Here is a 20,000-nt window from a genome sequence, read left to right as displayed (position 1 = left end):
CTCTGTGTTACAGCATCCACGTATACCACATATCACCATGACAATAACATACTAAATCCTAAAAAGGTCAAGAATTGTCAGCAATTCGCGAAAATTCCCGCTCTATTGCTGCCTCATGGAAGGGGAAGAAGGGACTGGCTTGCACAGCGCCAAGCAGCGACTGCCAGCGAGGGGAACCTGTGACGTCATGCGCGGGAGTTGAAATTCAACCTCTGCGCAAATCACCTTATCTTCTTGCATCTCGGGTACACTTACACTACCGTTAACTCGACACCTGTATGTGATATACTGAGTGATTCATATAGTTTTATGTACTGTGAAACCACGTTGTTTTAAAATACGAATTCCATCTTTTGTTATGATACACGTGAAATTCATTTGGTATTTTGTTGTCCATGAATCTACGAAATGGCAACGGCGAGGAACCAAGGGAACTTAGAAGAAAAGCAAGGTGAAGTAACAAGAAATATATATTGGCCAATCATGATCAGGGATTATGTTGTGGAGATACATGGTAAGAATTGAAGAAAATACTTAAAAAAAGAATACAAACACCAAAAGAACGTAAGATTCGTAAGCACAATAAATAAAAGACGACGTTATCGTAAATTCCGAAAACAGATTTTTCGTCAAACGTGTCCTGTGTGATCGATGAGTCCCTTCCCTTGGTTTAAGTAAAACGCCTATCATTATGAGACTGTCGAGGGGAAACCGTCGAAGGGGAACTGTCGAAGGGAAATCCGGATGAACGCCGGAGACCCTTTTAGGTCTTTTGATGTGTGGCAAATGCGTAATATGAAGGTCTTTGAGACGGGGAGTGAAATAATGGTTCCTCTCAAGTTCCCGAAGCCTGAAGCGTTCGTTTCAAGCTGGAGAATATCGATATTCACTTATTCACCCTCACACGCTGACTGGTTGAAATATGTATCATCGATACCATAGGCCTATGAACACTGATATGTGAGTATACTGCCATAGGCCGACGAATATCGATATGTAAATATGCGGGCATAGACCTATGAACATCGATTTGTGAATATAACGGTATATGACTGTGAACGTCGATATGTGAATATATTGTCATAGGCCTATGAATTTCTAAATGTGAATGAATATACTGTCGTAGGCCTATGAACCTCGATATGTGAATATACGGGCAGAGGCCTATGAACATCGATATGTGAATATACGGCCATAGGCCTATGAACATCGATATGTGAATATAATGGCATAGGCCTATAAACATTGATTTGTGAATATACAGGTAGAGGCCTATGAACATCGATTTGTGAATGTATTGCCATAGGCCTGTGAGCATCGATATGTGAAAATACGGACATAGGCCTATGAGCATCGATATATGAATATATTGCCACAGGCCTATGAACATCGATATGTGAATATACTGTCCTAGGCCTATGAACATCGATATGTGAATATATTTTCATATGCCTATGAACATCGACATATGAATATACTGTCACAGGCCTATGAACTAAGATATGTGATATACTATCACCGGCCTATGCAGGCTTATGAATTTAGCACGCCTTAATCCATAGAAAATATAGTTTCCGGAACTCCATAGTCTATGAAATAAATTTACGCAGCTTTGCAAGGTACAGTACTGTAAGCTGATGGACACCTGGAAGATTTGTGTCACTGTCGTTTACCATTTACCGCATATTTTCAGTAGAATAAGCGATTCTTTAAGAAAAACTTAAGTAATTTTGATAGCAGACTGTGTTCCTGCTCCGAGAGAGAGAGAGAGAGAGAGAGAGTGAGTGAGAATTTTAAGACAATAGAAAGAGGATTGAGTCATTTCTTTCCCATTGTCCTGACCTGCTATTTTCCTCAAAAAGCAATTCCCACACTTTCTCCTGCATTGAGGGAGAGCGAGAGAAAAAGAATCCGAAAAAAAAAACAGCGCACGGAGGAGCTTTATAATAATATCATAAAGGAAATCTTTATAGACGGAAAGCAGGAACACTTGGAATTTGTCCAACTGGAAGGAGAATAGAGAATTAGAATGCTAAATAATTTACTAATGTGGAGTACAGAGAAGATAAATCAGAACGCATTTAGCATCAAAAGTAGGAATTAAATAAGATGATGAAAGGTGCTTGGACTTACAGAAAGGAAAGAGCAGACTTTCTAAAAGATTTCGCGAGTGTTTAATCGACTCTTTTCAAATAAAGGTCATGAAGTCCAAGTTCCGTGAACCAGTGAATTATATAGAAAGTTTGCAAATATATATATTTTTAAATAAGACCAAAGAGATGAGACGAAGAAGGTAATGGAGAGACGTTGTAAAAATATGCATGAAGAAAGATCTAAATGTCAAAACCTTGCCTAGAGAGAGAGAGAGAGAGAGAGAGAGAGAGAGAGAGAGAGAGAGAGAGAGAGAGAATCCTTTTCCAGGAATGCTTTTAATATCCTCCAAACCTAGATAAAATGTAGTCTGAGTAGGTGAACTCTGACATTTTTCTGTTCTGAATCTTTAGAATAAAACTTTTTAGAGGATGTGAGAAATATTCTGAAAACAGGAAACAAAAAATAACACTTTTAATTCAGAATTTTAATTCTACGGACCTAATTAACGCTTTGTTCGTTATCTTTCCTTATCAAAGTCCTTCTAACCGTACAATTTTCATTATACCTGACCCTTGTACTCTGAGAATTAAATGCATTGTTGGAGATAATTTTAGAAGTTTTCTTATATTTTGTTGACTAAAAGTTAAACTTTTAGTCCTATAGGATTAGAGATCTTCCAAATATCATCAGACTAAAAATAGATTATCATTTGAAAATGTCCTTACATCATTTGATCATAGTTTATAAGAAAAGAATTCGTCTTAATTTTTGGAACTAGGAATAATCCAGATTCCTTACTGAAAACAGTAAGGAAGAAGATAACCATTCCGTATCAGGAATCGTCCCTCTTATAAAGAAAGAGGCAGAACGTAACCTTCAATTCCAGTAATTTTACTAATTAACAAAATAAGTGAGTCATCATACGCAACTTCTCCCTGATGGTAAGTCGAATCGATTCTCCAAGCTTCTTGTTCGCCTGCTACTCATTTTTTTCAGTATGTAATAGGATTCGAATGTTAATTATTGCTGTACTAATTCAGTCATTTAAATGTTAATCTTATTAAGATTTCTAGATCGCGTCAGGCCTGCTGATGGGTTCATTATAGACAATGACAGACATAATGATTGAAGGTCATTACCACATGTTGAAACTGCCTTGCTAACTGATGCAAATTGGAAAAGATGATTTCTGAGAGAGAGAGAGAGAGAGAGAGAGAGGGCCTCAATACAAATGTTATCTTTCCTCTTGCAAACGATCATCAGAAATATGGCAACATGTTAACATTTTCATGTTTGTTTATTGTACATTCCTATGAAATTAGAATAATTAAAGGAAAATGCCCATTTTTATAGGAGACGTTCACACACTCAAGACGTACTTTTCTAAAAAAAGAGATTTTGTTCTCTAAGATATACATACACAGAGCGCTGTAATTATTATTTTACGTCGTATAATTCAAGGTTATCGTAAATAGCATTATATTAAAACATTCACATGCGACATGTCCTTTAAAAAAAAAAAAAAAAAAAAAAATAAAGGATCCCTGGGTACCTTTGAGGTTAACATACTTTGTGTTTATTCTCTCTCTCTCTCTCTCTCTCTCTCTCTCTCTCTCTCTCTCTCTCTCTCTCTCTCTCACACACACACACACACATATACCCTGTTTGCCAGCTCTACACGCTACAATATGATTGTTTTATATCTATTCAGATAAAAACATATTTTTCAGAATTTTATATTGCTCCATTTTTAAAACGAAGCTGTAATTGGATTAATTTTAGCATTCCTTTTTTTAAAGCATTTATTCCTTGTGGAACAAAGTAGAGACCTTTACAGAATGTAAATTTCTCTGATTATTAAAATTCTTCTCAATGATTTTCTCGTAAAATAAATAAATAAAAATGAAAATATATGTGTTACTCTTCTTTTCGCCTTTAATTAATTAACATTTCGCACCCTTTATCCCGGCAAACAAAGCAAACTTTTATGATATATTCCCTTAATTGTTATGGTCACACAGATGGTAATTAAGCCGTTAGGAATAGTGTTTGTTACAGGAAAACACCTGTTAAAATGTTCTGTATTTATTATTCATCTTTATAGAGGACAGGCATCTTGAATTTTTTTTCTGAGCAGCCGTTTAACGAATTGAGACATGCTACAAACGAAAGTATTCTTTGAAAATTATATCATGATCAGATGAGTAACGTGGAAAATATTATATTCAGAAGGTGAACTCTATTCATATGGAACAAGCTTCAAAAGAATACGGTGCTCATTCAAAAGAGCTAACAGAAGGTAAAGGGAAATACAGAAAGCGGGCATCAGTTATTGAAAAAAATTAATGAACAAATTTGAATTTCAAACTCAGAATAATTTCACGAACCACTAGTGTCCGTAATGTTTGCTTTTTTGTGAATTTGAAATAGTTTGTCATACAGATACGTTTAATCGCGTTGGTAAGTATTCCAAGAAAGTGCAATAATAAACTTTTCAAATAAGTAATTTATCTGGCGTAGATAGATCTTGTTATCGTACAAAAGTATACGTGAATTTTGATCCATTGATATTTTGGTTTGCGTCTGATAACCCAGATTTTGTCTGCATTTAAGTAGTTTATCACTATCTTATTATTTAGTATATAAGGCAATGACTAACAAAATCTATTGATGTTTCCCATGGATAAAATAGTGAGATAATAACTGTATTAAATCTGAATAAAACTGGGTGAAAATGCAAACCATTTCCACAAAAATAATAAAGTATCATATTGCTTTTTCAAGTTTTTTTAAAAAAGATAGTTAATAATCTCTTAAGAGCAAGTATTATACAAAAAAAGCAAAAAAAAATAATAATAATGCCTTCGATAAAACTACGATATTAGAGAGGAGATATCGAAAAAAGCGTTGGATATTACCGAGGAACCATGTTGAAGGAAGAGACTATATTATGCCCCTACCTTCATAAAATGGGATATCATCAGCCTTGACCTTTCGACCTTCATAGGTCACGGATGTTTGTGCAGTCCGCAACGTGTTTGTTGCGTGGAAGGGCCATGGGAAAATTCTGTTGTTACGTTATAAGTTTGTGGTGAGAATTCATAGAGAGATAAAAAAAAAGAGAGAACTTAAGATATAATGATTAAGATAGGTTTAATTGCATTCTCTGTAAATAAAGGAAAAAATTACCGGGGATTCCCCAGTTACAGAATGTGAGATACATATTTTGAATTTGAGTTTATAATTGTCTTATTATTATTATTATTATTATTATTATTACATATATATATATGTTTTTTTTTATTTTTTTTTTTTTGCTCTATCACAGTCCTCCAATTCGACTGGGTGGTTTTTATAGTGTGGGGTTCCGGGTTGCATCCTGCCTCCTTAGGAGTCCATCACTTTTCTTACTATGTGCGCCGTTTCTAGGATCACACTCTTCTGCATGAGTCCTGGAGCTACTTCAGCGTCTAGTTTTTCTAGATTCCTTTTCAGGGATCTTGGGATCGTGCCTAGTACTCCTATGATTATGGGTACGATTTCCACTGGCATATCCCATATCCTTCTTATTTCTATTTTCAGATCTTTCTTCTTGACTTTGTCAATCAACGTCACGTCTGGTCTGTTTGCACGTATCACCCTATCCGTTCTGATACCATAGTCCCAGCGGATCTTTGCCTGATCGTTTTCTATCACTCCCTCAGGTTGGTGCTCTTACCACTTATTACTGCAAGGTACTGATGTTTCTTGCACAGGCGCCAGTGGAGGGCTTTTGCCACTGAATCATGCCTCTTTTTGTACTGGTTCTGTGCAAGTGCCGGGCATTCGCTTGCTATGTGGTTTATGGTTCAATTTTTTGTATTGCACTTCCTACATATGGGAGAGATGTTATTTCCGTCTATCGTTCTTTGAACATATCTGGTTCTTAGGGCCTGATCTTGTGCCGCTGTTATCATGCCTTCAGTTTCCTTCTTTAGCTCTCCCCTCTGTAGCCATTGCCAATTGTCATCGCTGGCTAGTTCTTTAGTCTGTCTCATGTATTGTCCGTGCATTGGCTTGTTGTGCCAGTCCTCTGTTCTGCTTGTCATTCTCCTGTCTCTGTATATTTGTGGGTCTTGGTCTACTTTTATTAGTCCTTCTTCCCATGCACTCTTTAGCCACTCGTCTTCACTGGTTTTCATATATTGCCCCAGTGCTCTGTTCACGATGTTGACACAGTCCTCTATACTTAGTAGTCCTCTCCCTCCTTCCTTTCGTGTTATGTATAGTCTGTCCTTATTTGCTCTTGGGTGTAGTGCTTTGTGTATTTTCATATGTTTCCTGGTTTTCTGATCTATGCTGCGGAGTTCTGCCTTTCGTCCATTCCACTATTCCTGCGCTGTATCTGATTACTGGCACTGCCCATGTGTTTATGGCTTTTATCATATTTCCGGCGTTGAGTTTTGACTTGAGTATCGCCTTGAGTCTCTGCATATATTCTTTCCTGATCGTGTCCTTCATCTCTTGGTGTTTTATATCCCCTCCTTCCATTATTCACAGGTATTTGTATCCTGTCTCATCTATGTGTTTGATGTTGCTCCCATCTGGTAGCTTTATCCCTTCAGTTCTCGTTACTTTGCCTTTTTGTATGTTGACTAAGGCGCATTTTTATATTCCAAACTCCATCCTGATGTCCCCAGATACAATCCTTACAGTCTGGATTAGGGTACTTATTTCCTTGATGCTCTTACCATACAGCTTGATGTCGTCCATGCACATCAGATGGTTATTATTATTATTATTATTATTATTATTATTATTATTATTATTATTATATTATTATTATTATTATTTTAATTTTCTTCCCCTCTATCACAGTCCTCCAATTCGACTGGTGGTATTTATAGTGTGGGGTTCCGGGTTGCATCCTGCCTCCTTAGGAGTCCATCACTTTTCTTACTATGTGCGCCGTTTCTAGGATCACACTCTTCTGCATGAGTACTGGAGCTACTTCAGCGTCTAGTTTTTCTAGATTCCTTTTCAGGGATCTTGGGATCGTGCCTAGTGCTCCAATGATTATGGGTACGATTCCACTGGCATATCCCATATCCTTCTTATTTCTGATCTTGATACTTATCCATTTTTCCGTTTTTCCCTCTCTTTCTCTTTCCAATCCTCTGGTGTCCCATGGTATTGCGACATCAATGAGTGATACTTTCTTCTTGATTTTGTCAATCACGCCACGTCTGGTCTATTTTGCACGTATCACCCTATCTGTTCCGATACCATAGTTCCAGGGGATCTTTGCCTGACCGTTTTCTATCACTCCTTATTATTATTATTATTATTACTATTATTATTATTATTATTATTATTATTATTATTATTATTATTATTATTATTGTTGTTGTTGTTGTTGTTGTTGTTGTTTATTCTTTTTTTTTTTTGGTCCATCACAGTCCTCCAATTCGACTGGGTGGTATTTATAGTGTGGGATTCCGGGTTGCATCCTGCCTCCTTAGGAGTCCATCACTTTTCTTACTATGTGCGCTGTTTCTAGAAGCTCACTCTTTTGCATGAGTCCTGGAGATACTTCAGTCTCCAGTTTTTCCAGATTCCTTTTCAAGGATCTTGGGATCGTGCCTAGTGCTCCTATGATTATGGGTACAATTTCCACTGGCATATCCCATATCCTTCTTATTTCTATTTTCAGGTCTTGATAATTATCCATTTATTTCCATTTCATATTATTATTATTATTATTATTATTATTATTATTATTAATGTTATTATTATTATTATTATTGTTGTTGTTGTTATTATTATTATATTATTATTATTATTATTATTATTATTATTATTATTATTATTATTATTATTATTATTATTATTATTATTTTAGCACTCACAATCTCCCACAATGTATTACTTAACGCAACGAAATTCAGATTTCAATGAATGATGACCTGTAGCTTTGTTTTAGATATAAAGCAAAAAGGCGAAAAACTTTGCCCGTGAACATAAACTTAGTACAAAAATATAAATCCTAAAATTTTTCTTTTTCATTACATCAGTTTTTTTGACATCCTGGTTCCTAAAACCTCTATGATATGAGTTAGAATATTAGGACAGGATTTTTTACTACCTTTCCGTAAATATGTAGGTCAACGATTAATTCTTCTGCGTTTGTTCAATATTCGATTTAGAAAGCAGAATATGTCGGGTATTTCTTGCTGGGATAGTTTATTGTAACGTAGAAGTACATTTCAATTCAATTTCCTTTCCCGATCAAATAAAAAAAAGAAATAAGTTTTTTCTGTTCTCTTGTTATAATCTAATCGTCTTCGTCTGCTAAATTTTAAAATCCAGGGAACATCCACATATTTCTTACTGAGGTCGGATATTATAAGACCTGTTCCTATCTTTACTTAATTAAATATTTCATAGTGATTCGGACAAAATAAAAAAAATAAAAAACTGCATAATACATGGTTTTTCCGTGCAGTTTTATTTTTTATTGTTATAATAGATTCCAGTTTTCATATTATAAAGAGAATTTTTCAAACTCATCATTGTATGAAAAATAAAAACGATGCGAACGATATAATTCGTAAAGTGCAATATTCAATCGTGCAATTGTACGAGATCTATCCCTTTTCTTGAAGAGATTGAAGAAAAATCGTTTCTAAGATTTTTTTTCTTGCTGTTACATACGAATATTCCACGTCGAAATATAATAAAACTTAACCCTCACGAGATGAAACGATATTTTAAACGCTACACATTCCATAACTGAATTAACGACCCGCAACAAATGCATTCGAAGAGCAACGCTACAATCGCGCGCTCTGTGAGAGGAATAAAAACTCCGCATTGTCGGAAATGTTTTGTTCATTCTCGCCGTATGTAAAATAGAGACAGAGTAATCATAACGGACGCATTGTGAGTTGTTTCATTCATACGGACGGATATTGAAAGCACTCCGCCAAATCATACTCGAATAAACGCAGCGACATGAAAAGGCTATTTCCCTTAACAATATGGATGTGTATTTAAGTTACCCTGACGATATATATACATGCCTGCCTCTCTCTCTCTCTCTCTCTCTCTCTCTCTCTCTCTCTCTCTCTCTCTCTCTCTCCCCTATGTGGATAGAGTGACTGTGTGGATAGAGGGACTGTGCTCAAAAGCCACATGGGAAACTGCTATCACCGAGGCAAGCTGACATGCAGACACGGTTCCATATAACAGTACAAATTAAAAGGAGGGATCATATTTTTACCCTAAATTCAACTATTTATAAAACGGAGACCAAATCTTCATCGACCTTCCTATCTTATAATGGATTAATCTGTGTGCTGAATAGACGCAAGAACGGTATTACGTAAGAAATGAAGGAAGGTGCAATTATGTATAGACTTCCCACCTAGATTTTCAAAATCCTTGATCATAAAGTCTAGAATGTCAGCCTAGAGAGAGAGAGAGAGAGAGAGAGAGAGAGAGAGAGAGAGAGAGAGAGAGAGAGAGAGAGAGAGAGAGAGAGAACTAGCATTATTTTTATCTACAAGGTTTTGAACCTCAAAATGTCTCAGATAATATTTGTCGTAAGTTTAAGCAGCGTTTTCAGTTTAACCAGGAGAATCAAACTTAGTGAATAAACTGACTGATGGTGTACTTGTATAGGGGGCGGTAGGGTATCGGCAGGGGGAATCCCCTTGGGTAGGGGACGGGCCATAACGGAGATGGGTGGGGAGTGGCTATTTGAGGGAGGGGGACAAGGTGCTGCTGGATCTTCAAGCAGGCAACTCTACCCAGGTAATAAGCATTACGATTCGTAGGCATCTTCCGCTTGTAGAGTGAGAATCCTCGGAATTTATTTGCAGCAAAGTAATGGTGAAATCAAGTTGATGCGACATCTTAAGAGTGAATTTATTGTTTCTTAACCAGTTGCTGTTATCCTTTTCAAAATTTGGAAAGGGTCGGATACTTGTCATTTACCCATTTCAATAGGAGTTATATAACGAAACGAATTTATCCAATATGGACGTTTGATAGAATACGTTATATTCAATTATATTTCTTTATGCTGTTATTTGCTATAAGTATATGCGGACGAAAACGAACCTCAATATACATACATACATAAGTATATACATACGTATAGCTATAATGCACAGGGTGTCCATAAAGTTCCAGTACCTTTACAAGTATTTATTTATTTTAATAGTACTGGGGCTTTATGGACACCCTGTGTATTATAGTTATACGTATGTATATACCTATGTATGCATGTATATTGAGGTTCATTTTCGTGTGCACATACTTATAGCAAATAACTGCATAAAGAAATATAATTAATTATAAGGTACTATACCAAACGTCCGTGGGATACACACACACACATATATATATATATATATATATATATATATATATATCTATATATATATATATATATATATATATATATATTATATATATATATATATATATATATATATATATATACTATATATATATATATATATATACATAAACAGTATAACAGAGGAAGATAAAACAGCTAAACCTCCCCACATAAAACTCGTGGCAAAACTTGGAAGAGAAAAATATAATCTTGCCCTCAAAAAAAAAAAAAAAAAAAAAAGTTGATCTTGCTGGCAATAAAGTACCCTCTCTCCACGGAAGTTTAATTGCTTAATGGAGGTCTATAGCCCCTGTGTCTCCCTCTGCGGGCGGGCTTTCTTTTAAGCCCTGGTTAATTAAGCCTCCGAGGACCTTGAATCCACTCCATCTCCACCCGAGAGCTTCTCCTCCGTGTTGTTCCTCGCCGGCTTGAGGAGGACCCTCCACCTCCTGGATTCTATAATCCTCCCAAGGGTCGTATGCACTTCCCTCCTTTCAGCTTCTCTCTCACGTCAGCCGTGACTTCCTTATCTAAAGCCGACCGAGCCGGCTGGTTAGAGTTCGTGCGTTATTTCTCCTTCGGAAGTCCAGTAAGTATAGCACTCCCTTATATATATATATATATATATATATATATATATATATATATATATATATATTATATATATATATATATATATATATATATAGATATATATATATCTATATATATATATATTATATATATATATATATATATATATATATATATATATATATTTATATATTATTGCCTTGCAACTTCTCTTTCTTCTTTTACCCTTTCTCTTTCCTACTCTGGCAGCTTTTTCTTCTTCTTATATATATATATAGATATATATATATATATATATATATTATCTAATATATATACTATATATATATATATAGTATATATATATATATATATATATATATATATATATATATATATATATATATATATATCTATATATATATATATATATATATATATAATATATATATATATATATATATATAGATATATATATATATATATAGATATATATATATATATATATATATATATATATATATATATATATATATATATATCATAGCCTTGCAACTTCTCTTTCTTTCTTTTACCCTTTCTCTTTCTACTCTGCAGCTTTTTTCTTCTTCTCTTTCTCTCGTTTTTCCCTGCTACTTATATATATATATATATATATATATATATATATATATATATATATATATATATATATATATATATATATATTATATATATAAAGAAACCAAGGTACAGCTTCCTTTTAAGCCTAAAAGAATGTTCTATGTTATTGACGTTCATACATGGATTTTAATCAAGGGTGGTGGGTTTGAGGGGAGAGATACCCCTATTAAAAGATTAAAAGACCAAAATAAGTAACATTCTTCCTTACTCATAATGAGGCGGTGCCAATCCTCTCATGATGATGATCTGCCCTTATTCCTCCAAAACCAAAACTCATTTAGTGAATAATTCCTTATTTGAGAAAGGGAGAGATCGTTAATACAGCTTTGGAAAATAGAGTTATTGTAAACCAAAGATGAAACTTGATACAATGATGACGGCAACATTATATGCCTGTACATTATTTCATTATTTTATCATTATTTGATTAGTCATTCTCATATCGGATATATATCAATGAAGTGGACTTTCCAGAACAATAGGAAGTGGGTGAAAAGCAGATTAATTTTTCATATTTTTATTTCTTGATTCTTAATATGTAATAAAACTGGATAGAATAATGTTTTTGAAACCAATTCTGAACTTTAGATACTTTCCACTAAATATGAAATATAGTCAGTATCATGATGTAAATTACCTGTTTTTCAGAAAGGTATGTTTAAGTTAACTTTAAAGAAGTCACAATTCGCATTCTTGTTTTGACTCCCAAGACTTTTTTAACATGTGTAACATTTTTCAGGCTGTACAAAAGAGAAGAAGAAGAAGAAGAAGAAGAGGGAGACCAAGAAAGAGATGGAAGGACTGTGTGAGAGGAGACTTACATGAGAAGGGAATTGATGAGGCAGAAGCGCAGGATAGAAATAAATGGAAACGGCTCATCCGAAACGGCGACCCCATATAAAAATGGGACCCAACTGGAAGAAGACGAGAGAGCACTCATTTATTTTCTGAAGGTCTGAATCCACCAATACTCGACTTCGAATCATGAAAGCAATGTTCATTTCATTGTCACTATATCTCATCTCTGCTGGTTCAAAGCACGACTTTAGTCCTTAGAAAGAACGAGCGAGTCTATTATTCTTGAAGTAGTCGTTGTCAAGGTAAATCTATAAACGAATAAAAGAACAAATATTCCAATGTACGATTTAAGCAAAAACGGGAATTTTAAAACAAATATATGAGCGTTACAAGTCTTTTTAATCTCGAATTCCTTTATGATGTAATCCACAGGTGTACAGAGTCATGGTTTTTTTTCACATATCCCCACTTTGAAGGACTGAATTTTATTCATAGTAATTTTTTGAGTTACTGTAAAGCGTGATACTTAACGTTGCACATACATACATATACTCACGTGTATATATATACATACATATAAATGTATATATATATATATATATATATATATATATATATATATATATATATATATATATATATACATATATGTGTGTGTGCGTATGTGTGTATGTGTGTGATTATCATTAGGGAAATATGAATATTTATGTTTGAGAACATAAGGTATTCATTTACTTTATTGATATAACATACATTGATGAACTTAACTCCTAGCCAGCTATTACATTTAAAAAAAAACGAATTACCGCCTTTGAAACTACCAATCATTACGTAATTCCCTTCTTGGTGTAACGTTCCTGTAATAATAAAAGAAAAATAAACGAATTCAAATTTGGTGGCAACTCCAGCTTCTCATTGCTCGCAGAGTTAGCCATTTGCATTTAGGTCTAGGCCTTGGGATCAATTTAAATGGAGATAAGCTGCGGAAACTCCTTCCACCTAAACTTCGCCGGTCTAAGCGTCCATCTCACGCGAGATAAATGGGAGGCAACCGTTCCGAGGCGTAAGATGGTCTCGCCAAAATAGAACGCAACTGCTGTGGTGTCGAGGGGAGATATCCAGGTTCATAGCCTTTCAATATGCATTTGAGAGTTTGAATCAATACGAATGCGGTTCATTATTGTTTTTAAAGAGGTCCCCTTCTGGTTGGGGGATAATGTAGTCGTTAATAACCACTCTGAATTCAGTGCTTGAACCCGAGATAAAGTAATGGGTAATGTTACATTTTGTAGAAGGACTTTAATTTGTTTTCTTTGTGTATTTTTTAATCTTATCTAACTCCGAGTTCAAGTGATACGTAACGGTAATCTTTGTTAAAGGACTTTTATTTGATACGGCTATATGGGTGAATTTACTTTTGTTTTCTTAATAAGCCTTTCTTATTTTCATTTAGCTTCAAAGCTTTATCAAGTAGGTAAAAGGTGCATTTTAAAGATATTTATTCCATTGGCATAAAATCGATAATCATTGGTATATGAATAGGTTTTGAATATTCATCATTCTGGTCCGGTTAACTATGCATAAACTATAATTTTCAATATTGAATAATAACAGAGTTAGCCAAATTGGAATTTAAATTAGTCCTGAAACTACTGGCCGAAGGTAATGGTAAAAATATTATTTTAACTAGGACTCCTTTCATCATATATTTTGTGAGGTTAACAAATATAACAGTTGCAATGAATTCAAAATTAGCAGCAGAAAAATGAAAAATAATGTTATTAGTGGAGTAAAACAGCAGGACGAACAGCACATCTAATAGCTAATGTAGTAACGAGACGATTTATACTTCAGGGTAATTAACAGAACCCGCCTAAAATCGAAAAAATTAAGACAATAAAATCCAAATATTTCATCCTCTTGTCTCATAAAAAAACCTCTAATCATTTTAAACTTATGACAGAACGATGTGGCAAAGCTATATAGAAACCCTTAAGGGTTGTCTGCTCTCCAAACAATTTAATCCATTCGCAATGATTCCAGCATCTCTCATCATTGTATCTACAGTTTTTTGAAGCGTGACAGTTTGAAGACTGAAGCGACAAGGGGCGCCGTCAAGGGTAAGCAAATCGCCATTTGCATTCGAGTTCAGTTCTTGAGATGGTGTAATCTGTATGGAGATGAGAGAGACAAACCCCTTTTGGCACCAGATAAAGCCGCCTAAATATTCATGAAAGTTGACCCAGATTCATGCATCCGCAAGGCCACGTTTCTTCGGATGGTGACATCGAGAAATGAGAATAAAGAAACAAAGGGAGCAGAGGAAAGGTAATCATTGGTCACTGACTGCTAGTCTTCATCTCTTTGACAGGTGTTGTGTTGTTTACTTACTGCTGTATTCTCTCTCTCTCATCTCTCTCTCTCTCTCTCTCTCTCTCTCTCTCTCTCTCGTCCTTAACGCAAGGAGATACGCACGTGGAGATACGATATTTGTACGTTCCTTCTGAATGTGACAAATCTTGTCAGCATAGATAGAAAGTTAGCTACATATTTGTTGGTGAAGAGCTGTGGATCATACCAGGAGAGAGAGAGAGAGAGAGAGAGAGAGAGAGAGAGAGAGAGAGAGAGAGAGAGAGAGAGAGATGGATGGAAGTGATTAGAAATAAGAAAAAATAGGGACTTGTGTACTCAGGAGAGAGAGAGAGAGAGAGAGAGAGAGAGAGAGAGACGGTGGAAGGGATTGGAAATGGGAAAAAATAGAGACATGTGCCCTCAGTAGTGGGTCTAATTTTAATACCATTAAAACACCGTGGTCCCGACAATGTAATCATTATCCCACCATGTCGAAATAATACAGAAATATCATCTCTCTCTCTCTCTCTCTCTCTCTCTCTCTCTCTCTCTCTCTCTCTCTCTCTCTCTCTCCACATTCTTTGCAGAATACTGACTCGCACATAAAACCTCACTACGAAAAAATATCAACTAGAATTCCTAAATGTCTTTTCGTTCATGTGCCTCCACTCCCCGCAAAAATATCATTTCTCCAGGCAGAATAAGCCGCAAGACTTAGTCAGAATGTAAACGTAGTTCACGGGCATATATTCTTACAGCAATTACATAGGAGATCAGCCAAAATAATAGATTCTACCATTAATTCAATAAGAAACGTATCCAAGGATAACGAAGCACATTTTGCATTCGCCAAAAAAGAAGTTCCATTTCCAGAATGTCAACGTACTTCACATGCATATATTCTAACTACAATTACCTAGAATATTAGCCAAAATAATCGATTCTACCGTTAATCCAATTAGAAATGTATCAAAGAATAACGAAGCACATTTTGCATTCACCCGAAAAAAGGTTCCCTTTCCAGAATGTAAACGTACTTCACAGGCATATATTCTTACTACAATTACATATAAGATCAGCCAAAATAATCGATTCTACCGTTAATCCAATAGAAATATATGAAAGTGTAACCGCACACATTTTGCATTCACCCACAAAAAAAGTTCCATTTCCAGAAGGAAGTGTAGAAAAGACACCTCGACGAATGCAACCATTTCCATTCTTGTGTTTTCCTTTCAGCACCCAACTGGGCCAGCTAGATCCGGGTTTTCAATCTCCACTGTTCTCCGTCTGCTATTCTCCATCTGCCTCTCGTGCCAGATGCTCTCCTTCTCCACCATCCTTTTATTGAAGTGCCCAAGGGCTGAGCCATTCAATCCTCTGTCTGGGAGAGATAGTCGAGTCTTTAGCCTTCTGTTCTTCTTGATGTCGTTACTATTTTATTTGTTCATTTTTTTAAAGGATTTCCTTAGAAAGAGCGCGTTTGCGCCAACAATTTTAACTGAAAGTATGGCAAACAGACTAAGTTAGTGGAGGACTGTATATAATTTTCTTTTTTACTTATTATATGGTAAGAATAATCTATTTGTGCATTTATGACATTGTACCAAACCATACGGAAATGACATATAGATTTTCTTTGTCTACGTATTATATGGTAAGAATAATCTATTTGTGCATTTATGACATTTTACCAAACCCTACGGAAATGACATATAGATTTTCTTTGTCTACGTATTATCTGGTAAGAATAATATTTGTGCATTTATTGACAGATTACTACGGAAATTGATATTAGATTTCTTTGTTTCTATGATTAGATGGTAAAATTATCTTATTTGTGCATTTATTACATTGTACCAAACCATACGGAAGTGATATATAAATTTTCTTTGTCTACGTATTATATGGTGAGAATATCTATTTGTGCATTTATGACATTGTACCAAACCATACGGAAATGACAATGAAGGATTTTTGGTACAGTAACTTAAGAAACCTCTGCAGGAGCTGAGAGGTCAGAATGATATTAGTGATAATAAAAATGGTGGTGTTTTGTAATTCTTGTTTATTGTAAGGACTCATTACGTAATCGTGAAAACAGAGGATTCGCTTTCCACATGAAAAGAACTGAAAGTTTTCCAGAAATGATTTTGTTGTTGTTATAAATCTTCCGTAATGTAAGATTAAACGAGGAGTTTACTGAATCTGAGGACCGAGGGGAAAATGTACAGGCCTAAATGAAATCTACTCTAGGGAACATATGAAAAATTCTTCTTGGCAACAAAACATTAATTCTAAAGTTTCTCCTTCCCTTCCAACTCGTTTATTCAGAAATATTTTAATGATGAAAAGAAGCGAAAAATTAATACAGTTTCATATTTTTTCATTTCCGCCTAGAATTATAACAAAGGGTAAGAGAGCGACTCCCGTGGCTAATTCTGTATTTCGATAAAAAAAAATGAAATAAAAGCCGCCAGAGATAAAACCTTTCCTCCTATCTGTAACCTGATTATTTTATGTTGCAATCACTGTCCTATTTTTAGGTGACTTTTTTGTAATTTTTAAGATAAAAATCAGTCGTCGAAAAGAGGAAATGACTCTAAAAAATATTGTACAAAAATTTAGGTATTATTTAAAATTATTTTTGAAAGAAAATCAGTCATGAAAACGAATGTAAAACTCCCAAAAAAACTGAATTCAAATAAAGTAATCATTCAATTATGTTTATTTGGAATTCATTTCTAACAGATTTTTTTAATTATTTCTGAAACAAAAATCAATCGTTATCCAGAAATAAATACACTAGGACGCCATCCGAACTAGTTTCATATATACAAAGCTCTGGATTCAGAGTTGTGGTCTAATATTCGGTGACAACAGCATTCACTTTCCATACTCGATACCCGCAGGAATCTGACACCGTGCCAGTTTTTTTTTTTTTTTTTTTTTTTTTTTTTTTTTTTTTTTTAATCTTGGGCGGAACTGAATACCCTACGTTCGGTATCATCAACTGCGATTTGAAACTAAACGTTGGTTTACTTTTTCGTTTTTAAGTTTAGGATGCCGGATTAATAATATCCATATATATATGTGTGTTTTTTTATCATGTTATCTCATGTATCTAGGCTGTATGTTATTCTCTATTCTTCGTATATTCCATGTATACGACTTTCAGCTAAAAATAAAAAATCATTATTATTATTATTATTATTATTTTATTATGTTTTATTATTATTATTATTATTATTATTATTATTATTATTATTATACATCTATAATCATCTAGTAATTTATTTGTATACATATACATTCCACTGGCATATGGATATTTATAGTCATGACACACTTTCATTCCATTCTTTTTCAATATCTTTTTTTTTTTTTTTTTTTTTTTTTTTTTTTGCGAGTTCACTTTAATATCTGTTTTTTTTAATCTTGGGCGGAACTGAATACCCCATGTTTGGGTATCATCAAACTGCGATTTGAAACTAAACAAAGCGTTGGTTTAGTTTTCGTTTTTAAGTTTAGGATGCCGTATTAATAATAATGCACATATATGTGTTTTTTTATCATGTTATCTCATGTATCTAGGTTGTATGTTATTCTCTATTCTTTGTATTATTCCATGTATAGGACTTTCAGCTAAAAAAAAAAAATAAAAATTATTATTATTATTATTATTATTATTATTATTATTATTATTATTATTATTATTATTATTATTATTATTTTACATCTATAATCAATTCTGAGTATTATTTGTATTATTCATTTTATACATTCCACTGGCATATAGATATTTATAGTTATGACACACTTTTATTCTATTCTTTTCAATATCTTTTTTTTTTTTTTTTTTTTTGCGAGTTTCACTTTAATATCTGTTTTCGAATATTCCTAAGGATATTCAGTCGTGTAAGACTTTATAAAATTTTGCTTTTGATTTACTATGCATCTATATCTATATGAGAACGTGGAAGTGAATAGTATTTTAAATATGACTGACAAAAAAGCAGAAACCGAAAAAGAGTGTTTAATTTCCCAAAGCGTAGCACTAATGAGCTTAACCTGGTGTTGTTAAAGAGTTGAAAATTAATTTATATTCGCCATCATATCGAAAACTGCCCTCGCGGGGATCATTTATGCAAATGAGGTTAGATTTACCCCACGGGAAACTGGTTATAACTGGGGCGAGCGTTAGAAAACAAAACTAAACTTTTTCACTCTAAGAGAGGAAGGATTAGTCAAGAGAATCCATTCCCCTGGAATAGCCACTTGATTTGATACAGCATATAATATTAAATTCTACCTAAAAGGCGTCGTAATTGTGACTAAAATAACTTAAACAGATTAGGAATCTGGTTATAGGTGTCCCGAGCTTTAGAAAACAAAAATAAGCCTTTTCACTCCAAGAGAGGAGGGATTAATCGATAGAATTCCTATCCCTGGTACAGCCACTTGAATTTGATACAGATATAGTGTTATATCCTTCCTAAAAAACTTAATTGTGACATTAAAACCATGAACCGTGAACACAAAAAATAGAAAATTACCCAACCAGGAAATTCAGCTAATGTAACTGGTGTACTAATTGTACATGGAGTACCTTGGCTGATCCTGAACTTCAGAATGTTTAAGATAACAAGAAAACATACTATACCATCGGTGGAATTCCCACTGTAAGTCACGCAAATCCCTTTAGTGATGTTCGTGCACGCTGCCGAACCACGAATTCCGTATAATGGCAAATTCCTTTTCTTCAAATCTTACGCGCGCATAACTCTTACTGAAATGTCAGTTCCCCTTTTGTGAACAAGATCATAAGTGGAGAGAGAGAGAGAGAGAGAGAGAGAGAGAGAGAGAGAGAGAGAGAGAGAGAGAGAGCTTTTGGTACTGCCATGTCTTTCAGTCTTGTAAATCTTTAAAGTCTACAAATCTCTTTCTTTATAAAATGCATGTGTCCGCTCTCTAAGGGGAAAAAATCACTTATACTACTTTTTCGGTAAGAAAAAAAAAATTGAAAATACATACATTTTTATTCCATTTCCAGACGGACAGAGAGACAGATAGACAGTGAGACAAACAGACAGACTGAAAGAGAATTTTTAATCGTTAGAAATTAAGACAGAGTACTCTTTTTTTAATGTGGAGT

This window comes from Macrobrachium nipponense, chromosome 23 (assembly GCF_015104395.2).
Source record: "Macrobrachium nipponense isolate FS-2020 chromosome 23, ASM1510439v2, whole genome shotgun sequence".
In the NCBI taxonomy this organism is placed as follows: domain Eukaryota; kingdom Metazoa; phylum Arthropoda; class Malacostraca; order Decapoda; family Palaemonidae; genus Macrobrachium; species Macrobrachium nipponense.
The sequence above is the reverse complement of the archived record's forward strand: the minus strand, read 5'-3'. Positions refer to the sequence as shown.